Genomic DNA, 10606 nt, shown 5'->3' with positions numbered 1-10606 from the left:
AGGGAAGCTTGGAGACTATGGTGGTATAGAAACTGATCAAACCAAACATTTATTTGTACATGCTTGTCAATCTATATCCTATCTGAAAGAAGCACTTCTTGCTCCTTTCATTGTAAGAGCATTTGCATCCGCGAATTCTATCCTATTCTATTTTACCATCTCAAAAATCTACTTTATTAATTATACAATATCATTTTACAATACAACTAGCATCCCAATTTTTATTTTCCTATTCAACTCATTAAAATAATATATATACTACCCAATAAAATAATATGATCAAATCTCACTCTCACCCTTCTCCCTTATTTGTTTATGTTTTCCTCACTGTTTCTCTCTCAACCACCCATCACCACCACCTCTGCGCCGCAAGAATCCCACCACCACCACCACGAAAAAACCCATTAGATACATCACCACCGCAACAACCCACCCCACCACCACCATGCACAGAAACCCACAAAAAAATCAAATCAAAAATCCACACAAATGAAATCTACATCTGCCACCATGAAACCCACCTTTGCCACCACAGCAACAACACACCCACCACCACCATGCAAAGAAAGCCACAAAAAATCAAAGAAAAATAACCCCATCAAAACTCCATCAAAACCCACAAAAAAATCCATCAAAACCCACTCCCACAAAATCCATCAGAACCCCATCAAAACCCATTGGAACCCCACAAAAAATCCATTTAGAACCCCACGCCGCCACTGCACCATCACGACCTAAAACCCACTCCCACACAAATTAAAACCCCACACCCACACCACCGAACCCCATTACAAATCACCCCACAACCCATATCAACCCAGACCAAGCAAACCTACACAAACCCAAATTAACCCACCATCACAGACACCCCAAAACCACCGACCCAAACCCATGTTGCCATTGACCACCGACCCAACCCACGCTGTTGCCATTGAACATCGACCCAAATCCACACTGCCAACATCGAGACCAACCCAAATCCATACTGCCACCATCGAGACCAACCCTGTAACACCCCGACCAAATTTTTATAATTAAACTATGTGTTTAAATGGTTAAATATTATTAATATTTTAAGCCACTTACTTACAAAAATTAATATAAAAGTATTTAATAAACATATTATTTTATAATGTCATTGAATAAGAATTGTAAAGATTATAAATAATTGAAATGGCTATTTGTATTATAAATATATACTTAGTATGTGCAAAACTATATTTAGTGGTTAAGTTTTGAGATATATATATATATATAGATACACACATATATAGTTGTTGGTGTTTTAACTATGTATGATGCATGAGATGTTATAGTGGAAATTTCACTCACATGCAATCAATTGAAATTCAACAAAGCCAAAGTTTCATGCATGTGAACAAACCCAAAGACCAAGACTTGGACATGCAATGAGCAAACTCCACCTAGTCTCTTCTTTGACTTTCTCAAGCTCTAGGACATCTCATAAACTCTCTTGCTCTCATTTTATCTACGGGTACACATATAAAATCAGAAATTTCAGCTCACTTTGCTATCTTTTTCTCCCAAGGAAAGTGCTAGGAAGCTCCCTTGAGTCTTCCTCTCAAGTCAACCGGTTCACACACCAAAAGAAAGACAAAACCCCACCCAAAAGTCTTCCTCTTATCCTATTTTGCTGGCTGCCTCAGACAGAAAGTCCAGCAGCAAGAAGGAAGCTTCTTTCAACTCTCCCAAGCTCTCTACCTCTCATATTTTCTGGTCCAGCCACAAGGAAAGAGAAACCCTTTCATGTAAGTCTATATATATATATATATATATATATGCTATTTTAAGAAGCTTTGAGCTGGAGCTGTGTTGATGGTTTGTGGAAGGTAGATTAGGGTTTTTACTAATTAATGATTTTATATGATTAAGGAAGTAAGAAAAATTTAGGATGAGTATTTTTGATGCTGGTGCTGGGATTTTTGGTTGTGTTTATTTTGCCCTAAATGGTTAAATGACTGTATGTAAGTGTTTTATAACATGTCTTATGAGTGTATAAAAATCCCTATATGAAAATACCATTCTTTGATAATTGTTTGTGAATTTACGAGAAAAACGTTGCAAAGCTCACTGTGACAGATTCTGTGTTTGTGTATGTTAAATTATGTATTAAACTGTATATAGTGAATTTGGATGCTAGGAAAATTCCTATGAAACCTAAGACACTTGTGGTTGTTATTGAATTGGTCTCACAGCATTTGGATGAACATAAAAATAATGGTTTAATTTATAAGTTGCATGAATTTCTGACAGGACAGATTTGAGTATGCTGTCGTGCGTGATTTTAGTAAATCATGGGTTTATTCTTTGACTCCGAAATTTTTATGGTATATACTGGACATACAGGGGAGTAATTCTGTAAAATTTTATGACAATTGGATGTGTTTGAGCAGCCCGTTTGTATTTTACAAATGGAGCCTATGCTGCTGGAATAGAACAGTGAATAGTAAGGGACATGCCTAACTTTGAGGATTTAATTCCAAAGTTAGGGTGAATGTTTTGAGCTATAATTTAATATGTTTATCTTTTGGTATGTCTTGATCATAGATTAATTTTGTGTAACTTTTTTTGAGGTTTAGTACTCAAAGGAAGGGGTTCTAAACCATGAGACGGTTGTATGTATGAAGCTGTTTTGCCTAACGTGTTGTAGGTTATCATATGAATGTATTTAGTTACATGATCATGCTTAAAAGATTTTATGTTTATGCATGCATTATTGCCCTAACCTTAAAGCACATTTTGAAATAAAGTTAGCTCTTTTAGAGATATGGGATTAATATAAGAATGTTGGTTTCTCTAGGATTTTGTACTTGTTGTTGATGAATGTATTTTTGTTTGTGGGAACCTCGTTGAGGGTTGATGAATGTATTTTTGTTTGTGGGAACCTCGTTGAGGTGGGATTAGGTCTTCCTTGATTCTAAGAGATAGGCTTTGAGATGAATGTGAAGTTTATGACAAGGAAATTATGGATAGTAATAAGCTTTGATTTATGGTTTAGGTGTTACCAGTATCCAAGTCTAAGCTCCTTCGACTTTAGGCTCTCGGTTCCTCTGCTTTCAGGTAAGGGATAAGTTATATAGGTATTTGGTAAGTCATGAGGTTATTTTAAAGTATACTATGCATTAAAATGTTTTGATTAGAGATATGGCACATAATTATTATTCTGACAAGATATGTTCGTGAGTTCTCGAAACCCTATTTATATGATTTAAGCATATTGATGCCATTACTAATTTCCACGAACATGACGTTTAATGAAAAGAATGGAAATGTTATTATTATGAGATATTATGCAAAATAAGAAATTTCAATATAATGTAAAGTACGAAGTGTTTTTGGGTTATGTCCTCTGGTAATCTGAACTCTGTCAGTAGGGGTTAATTATTGACTTTCTATGGAAAATGTTATGTGATTGGCCATTAAGTGGGACTGGCTCTGCTGTACCCGCCCATTGTTGGTTATGGCCAACTTGTGGGGGAAGCCAACCTACCCCCATGGTTGGAAGATATATATTATGATGTGATCCCGGGAATACCTAGCATTTTGGGGAATGTTGGATGCCTAGCACTGTGGTGCTAGAAGCCTCCCAAATAAGTACAGACTTATCAGATATGGGCTAACCAATAAGTTATTTATGAACAGCAATGTTATGTTATTAAGCATGAGAGAATTATTTTGTTAAAATGCATTGTGAAAAGTAAAAGCTCTCATGGCAAGAAGAAGTTTCTGATGAAAAGAAAAGCTGTTCATCAAAGATAAAAGTTTATGAAGTTCTGTTGTACTATAAAGATAAAGCTTCTGATGAAAGTACAAGTTTATGTTTAAAAAGTTAGTAGATATCCGTTTCTATGAAATGTTAAGTTTTATGATCATGAAAGATATAGTATTTTATGAGAAGGAGTTTATAAAGAGAAGTTTTCTTATTAATCAGAATGTTTCTAGTTTAATACAAAGTTGCCGATTATCTGATTTAAGTTAAAATAATTATTTTTAATGAGAATATATATATATATATATATATATGGCGACTTTGTAGGAAATGAAAGAAGTTTAGGAAGAAAGGTTTTGGTAATATTAATCTGATAAGAAAAAGGAGAACAATTATTTTCCTACGAAGAGCATACAAGTTATTATCATAAATAGTATAAATACTATGCATGAAAAGATGTTCTCCTATCTGAATAATCATAAAATGATTTGATCTACATGCATCCTTATTGAATTCTCATATATCTTACCTTTACTGAGCTGTGTAGCTCACCCCTTCTACTTTTTCAGTTAGCAGGTTTTATTTTGGAGCAGAGGGAGCCTTAGTAGAGTTTGGAAGGAGCTGGTTTTAGTTTGATATGTATAGATCTTAATTAGCAATTCGATGTGTAGCTTTATAGTATTGTGTATTTTAGGATCCAATGAAAGTTGTGTACCTTAAAGTATTAAGTGATGTATTATGTAAAAGTGTGGAAATTAAATGATTGGTGGATTATGTTATTCTTTGGAGTACAATTTAGATGCTCTGAATGTCAAGTGAAAGATTATATAATTTAAGTAAAGAAAAAAGGATTGAAAAGAAAGAAGAAAGCTTTTGGTAAAAGTTTTGTAAAAGTTAAGTTGGTTCTTGTTAATATCAGGTTTAGGTTTGATATTAGCATGCCGGTCATGGTCACAAATCCAGGTACCGGGTTTGGAGCGTGATAAACCCGCGCTGCCACCATCGATCACCGACCTAGACCACTCCTACCTCTACTGCTACCACCACCACACGAGGGTTTCAGGTTTGAGGAGAGGAGAGAATAGAACAAGAGAGAGAAGAGAAGAGAAAAATGAGAGAGAGAGAGAGAGAGAAGTAATATATATGAGAGAATAAAATATAATTTAAGATTGTAAAAAAATTTACAATTCTTCACTTTTAACATTCCAATGTGTGAGGTTTTTGAGGGACAAATGCTAAATAAAAGCAACATATGACATTTAGCATTTCGAATGCGAATGCTCTAACATATTATGTATGTAAATACTAAATATTGAATACAAAATTCGGTGAATAGTTGAAGAGTGAGTACAAGAATAAGTATCAACTCTTTTAACAAAATAAAATTTTCATTTCAAAAAATTATTTAAATCTATAGGCTAATGAAAATTTGCAAATTGCAATGGTTGTTTTCAACACAGCCATACCGAAGATCATCAAATCAAATGGGAAGTAAAGTGCAAATTGGAATCTCATTTTATAACTCACTAACTTTGTTATTAACAGAAATATTTGTATTTTTTTTTTTTTGGTTATTTCTCATTTTGTTTTTAGGGACACTTTTTTAGGTTGAACCCATGTTTGTTTCTGTGTTTCTTGTCTTCTTCTTGATTTGGTGTGGGTTGTGCTAGAGCAAATTGTTTCAGCTCTTTCGTTTAGGTGATCTGTTGTACATGATTTTTCAATTCTTTTGAAATAAATTGCTCATCCATCTATAAATAAATTACCAAAGATCTACCACCTAAAGGGTGCTTGCCTTCTTGGTAGTAAGTAAATCAGAGAAAAATTTCAACGACAAATGCATTTGTAGGAAAAACTGATATATGAACATCTTGATGTTTGTTATATGTATTCAGTTGTATCTAGCAGCGGAGCCACATGGAAGCTAGGGGGCATGGCCCCAAGCCTTTTTGAACATTTTAACATTTTTTTAGTAATATAAGGCCTATTTGGTGGCCGTATTTAAGCATTGTTGTTTAGTTTTTAGTGTTATGAAAATATGTGTGTGAGTATTATAAAAATTCGTGTTAGAAGTGTTATTATTATTTAAACATTGAAAACTGTTGTTTAAACAACAATGCCAAACAACCCCTATACTTTTAACTTTTTGAAATTTTTAGGGCCCGTTTGGTAGAGTTTTTTAGCAACATATTTTCAGTTTTTAAATAACATTATATATATTTTTATACACTTTTTTACCCACATCATATTTAAAAAAAAATACAAACAATATTACTCAAATTATTCTACCAAACTATCCTTAAAAACTTTTTGAAAATTTTAACTTTTTTAGAAATTTTTAACTTTTTTGGTAATTTTCAACTTTAAGGGACCAAATACTCTTTTTCTTAAAAATTATATTCTCCTACTAAAAGCCAAATATAAGAGCATCTATAGCAGACGTTGCAAAAATTATGCTATTTTGTCACATCAAAAGCCTACTTTATTATTTTACTACATTATTTTACAATATCCCATTTATCAGATATTCTATATTTTTACCACTTCATTTAAATATTATTTTTTAATTCTTATTTTATTCTTTCTTTATATTTGTTCCTAATGATAATATTTGTTCCTACAACAGTCATATTTTCAAATCTCATCAATTCTAACAGTAACATTTTCAAACAATCCTCTTAATTCAATTGTCATATTTTGGCCAGTTTAGACCTTGAATTGACAAGACTCACATTTGCATGACCCTTAATACATAGTTGAACAGATAGAGATTACAAAAAAGACAAACAAATGGTTAAGGCCATTAAAATCAATGCTCTCTTCATTGTACACTACCCTTACTTCAAAAGACACAGAGTTTGAATTTGAGTGTAAAGCTGAGGCTCCTTCCAATATATACAAAAGCAAAAAGGATTAACAAGTAAAGAAAAGCCTAACTTCCATTTAATTTACTTGAAATTATTCACTTTCCCTAACCAAAGCAAAAAGTAAGAACAATTACAACTAAAACAATGAGTGAACAATACTACTTTCTTCACTGTACATAAAGCCGTAGTTCCATATGCAAAGATCAATAATTAAACAAAAAGCCTAACTTCCATTTAATTTGTAGCAAACACCCAATTTCTCTAAATTTTAGCTCTCCCTTTTGAATTCTGTCTTCCCTGTCCAAAAACATAAAGATTAATTTCCCAAATAACAAGGAAAATAGTAAAGAATTCAAGATTGGGTTTTTATTGAGCAAATCCTAAAAGCACTTTCCTTTCCTTTATTTATTACTTCTTACAAACAAAAATGATTCTCTAAATCATCAATTACTATATTCTTCCTTAAACAGCTTGATTAAACCATGTTTTTCATCGAAAACTTTTCTGGTTATTTTCTGATACAGGCAAATAAAGCTTTAGCAAGCAATTGCAGCACCCAAACCCACAAATTAATTAAAACCCAGTTGATAAGATTAAAAACCCAGATCAAATATAATATTTAATTTAAAAATACTATGCCAATTAGTGGTAAAGGTTCAAGCTTTCAAATTCAATAATGAAAAAAAGCAAGCACAAAAATAAAACCTTGACGGAGAACTTACCTATACGCAGTAGATGTAAAACAAATTGATGAAACCAACTTGGCTCACAGTGAATCAATGAAACCTTCAGAGATAGAACAGCAAATCGACGCTTTGAGAACGATGAACAGTGAATCGGGGACTTAAGATAGAACAGAGAGGAGATACCCACAACCTAGAGACCCACGCCAATCATAATCCGAAGTCACAAACCCACAACCCGATAGGCGACTCTGAGATAGAACAGAGAGGAGAGAGCGAACAAAAGAGGGGAAAAAAAGCCGATGAAGGGACAAATTAGATCAGTGATGGTAGAGAGGAAATCGGTGGTGGCTCATATTCACAAATGGGAAGAGAATAGAGGAAAAGGGGAAAGGGAAGAAGAAAGAGTGTGGGAGAGTGGAGATGGAGGCACATATGTAGATTGAGCTGAAGGAGACAAACAAAGAGATATGTGAGAGAGTGGAGACAGAGGCGGTGAGGAATTGCTGAAGGAGAAGATCAAAGAGATATGAGAGAGAAAGAGGAATAAACAAATAATAAATAATATGCCACACGCGTTCCGTACCGTGGCAAATTGGTCACGGTACTATTCAATGTTGCAAAAAATATACCATATCCCACATCTCCTAAATGGGCTCAAATTGAGTTTGGTGTGGGATATGTGCCAAATATTTAGTATTTGGCACATATCCCACATCTACTGTGGGTGCTCTAGAGCGATGATATATAAGTGTTGTTTGTATACTATTATAGTGCTAAATAATATAAAAAATAATAATTACTTTGCTTCACGTGATCATCTGTTGAAGCTTGAAAAGTGAAGATAAAGACAAGTCTTTTCACTTGTGAATTGTCATCTCAATTTGAATTGAGGCACCACATGAGGCCAAATAAAACAGGGAAAAAAGTGAAGATAGAGACAAGTCTTTTCACTTGTCATCTCATTTTGAATTAAGGCACCACATAAGGCCAAATAAAGCAAAGCAAACAGTAAGAAGCAATAGTAGAATGAAAAGAAGGAACAAAGAGAAGAAGAATAGGAAGAAATAGAATAAGGGTCCGTTTAGATGGACATTCTCGCATTTTACTCTTAATTTTTAAAAAATTTGGTAATATATCTTTGTTTTCAAACTATATAGGGCTTGTTTTACAAATTTTTTTTTTAAGTGTGATTGTCCCATTGTAGGTTAAGGGAGCTCTATAGTGGCGTTTTTTAGCCTTATAGTGGCGTTTTAAAGTTCTATAGTGGCGTTTTGGAACTCAATCTCCGTAAAATCGAGTTCTATGCATTTTTTTTTTTTTAAGTTTGATCGGGCATAACTCGATTTTAAGGTAATCAAGTTTCGAAACAGGGACATGCACCTAAATAATTTAGAAACAAGGGCATATTGCCAAATTTTTTAAAAATTAAGGGTAAAATGCTAGAATCCCCCTGTTTAGATACAACTTATTTTATTAAAAATTAAAAATTAAAAACTGAAAACTGAAAATTGAAAACACTATAGTAAAATAAATTTTAAATATATAAATAGTGTTGTGGGACCCATTTTTAATATTTTTTTTGAATAAAATGGTTGTGGGTCTCATGAATAGTGCGTGAACAGTAACTTTGTCTCTCGTATAGTGTAATTACATGCATGAACAGTATTGGTTACTGTTCATAAGTGTTAAAAAAAAAAAAAAAAAGAAGAAGAGAAAACGCAAAACATGAAAATGCACAAACGCAAACGCGAATCCAAACCGCACCTAAGTGAACTAAAAAAAAATAAAAGAATAAAAACAGTGTTTGGCACATGTACTTAAAAATATGTGTTTTGTTGTTTGAAAATATATGTAGAAATACGTGTGTGAAAAAATATGTGGAAATATGTGTAATATTGTTTAAAAACATGTGTTTTTTTTTTGAAATGGTGTACCAAATACCCCCTAAGGGTTCATTTGAATACCGCTTATTTTACTAAAAATTGAAAACAGAAAACACTGTAGCAAAATAATTTTTAAATGTGTGAATAGTACTGTAGAACCAATTTTTAATGAAAGTTTTGTTGAAAAAAAAGGTTTGTGAGTCTCATAAACAGTGCATGGGACCCACTAGAAAACAAACCACAACCACAAAACACTTCTAAAAAAAAAAAAGGAAACACAAAACACTGGACGCTGGGAAATTCATCAGTACCCTAATGGGTACTAAGAAGCAACAGGGAAAGCTTTAGCTATTTGCAATAGTGGCAATTGGTGATGTTTTGGTGACTAGTGAAAAACTAGTCACTAGATTTGATTTTTACAAAAACCTTTTTTTTCTTCTTCTTCCCTTTCTTAGCCTTCCCTTCCTTAAAGATCAAAACGTTCTCTTTTTAAAAAAATTTACAAAGGAACTGAGATTGATGTTGATCAATTCATGAGAGAGAGAGAGAGAGAGAGAGAGAGAGAGAGAACAGAGAATGAGCCAAGGGATAGGAGAGAGAAAAGAAAAAAAAAAGATTTTAGTAGCAGTGAGAACAGTGCCTCGTTGGATGTAGTGAGTTCAAATTGGATGTTAAATTTTTTTGATAGTTTGTTAAGATTGATGTGTGGACTTTTTGTGGGCTTTTTGCTACATTTTTAACCTCAGGTTAGTTTATTGAGACTGATGTGAATGCTCTAGGAGGCCTAAATTTAGTGTAATAAAATTTTATGTGGTACTCATGGGCAACTTGGTCATTTTATTGTTTCCAGGGGTATTCTGGTAAGTTTGGGGAAATCGAAGATCAATTTGACCATTTAAGTGAGGTTTAGGGTTAGTCATGTGTTTTTATTGATTCCAGAGGTATTTATGCCATTTTGGTAAAGTTTAGGGTTCACTAAGTATTTTTTGTGGTCTTAGGGATATTTTGGTTATTTTAGTGTAATTTGGAGTTAATTAGGTAATTTCATAAATTCAAAGGGTATTTTGGTCAATTTTGGAATTTTTAGGGTTAATATAGTCATATTTGGGGTTTAGAGATTATTTTGGTAGTTCTCCTGGGTTTTGGGGTGCTTTCATAATTTTTTAAAGCTTTCAAGGTTTTTTTTATTATATAATATTCATGGTGATTAGAGGTAAAATTGTAATTTGCTGAAGTATTGAGGCCTTTGTGCAATTTTAATAGAGTTTGGGGTAAAGTAGCAATTTTTTTTGCTAAGCATAATTTAGAAATCTATGTGGGTCCAAATGAAATTTTATAAAATGTGGAGTTGTTTGTGTCATTTGGTCAAGCTTAGGGGTTGGTAGGCCCATGGATTGGGCCGGCTTGGGTTATATATTTATTGGGCAATTCGGTCAAAAC

General features: G+C 33.1%; 1 long non-coding RNA gene across 2 annotated transcripts; it reads left to right on the top strand.

Annotated features, from left to right (window-relative positions):
* The first annotated feature begins 1416 nt into the window (after positions 1-1416).
* On the top strand, positions 1417-4521 carry LOC115967698. Of its 2 annotated transcripts, none has more exons than XR_004086517.1 (3): positions 1417-1769; positions 3020-3081; positions 4300-4521. It is a non-coding gene; the product is annotated as an uncharacterized LOC115967698 (long non-coding RNA). The 2 variants fall into 2 exon arrangements; XR_004086518.1 differs by lacking the exon at positions 1417-1769 and adding an exon at positions 2288-2467.
* The last annotated feature ends 6085 nt before the right edge of the window (positions 4522-10606 follow it).

The sequence above is a fragment of the Quercus lobata genome, chromosome 11, assembly GCF_001633185.2.
Source record: "Quercus lobata isolate SW786 chromosome 11, ValleyOak3.0 Primary Assembly, whole genome shotgun sequence".
Classification (NCBI taxonomy): Eukaryota; Viridiplantae; Streptophyta; class Magnoliopsida; order Fagales; family Fagaceae; genus Quercus; species Quercus lobata.
The sequence above is the reverse complement of the archived record's forward strand: the minus strand, read 5'-3'. Positions and strand labels throughout refer to the sequence as shown.